Below are 528 nucleotides of genomic sequence, written 5' to 3' on the forward strand. Positions count from 1 at the left end.
AAATACAAAGGCTTCAAGTTTATCATTCTTTATAGCCGAGTAATACTCCACTCTATAAAAATGCAACATCTTTTTCATCCATTCCTCAGCTGATGGGCATCTTGATTTTTTCCAAGACTTGGCTATCACAAATTGTGCTGATATAGGTATACATATAACACTATGATATGACGTTTTCAGCTCCTGTGGGGATATTCCCAGTAGCACGAGAGATGGCTTGAATGGAATTTCCAATCCTAGATTTTTAAGGAGTCTCCACACTGATTTCCATAATGAGTCTACATTCCCACCAGCAGTGGAGAAAGGTTGCTTTTTCCCCACAGCCTTTTTGCTCCAACATTTGTTTTTAGTTGGTTTCTTTATGATAGCCATTCTGTGTGGGGTGAGATGGTGTCTTGGTGTTGTTCTAATTTGCATTTCATAGTTGGCTAGTGATGTGGAGCATTTTTTTCATATATTTATTTGCTTCTTTAATTTTTTCCTCTGAGTAGTGTGGGTTCATCTCGGAGGCCCATGTTTTTTAGTTCT

This window comes from Octodon degus, unplaced genomic scaffold (assembly GCF_000260255.1).
Source record: "Octodon degus isolate 3935 unplaced genomic scaffold, OctDeg1.0 scaffold00172, whole genome shotgun sequence".
In the NCBI taxonomy this organism is placed as follows: Eukaryota; Metazoa; Chordata; class Mammalia; order Rodentia; family Octodontidae; genus Octodon; species Octodon degus.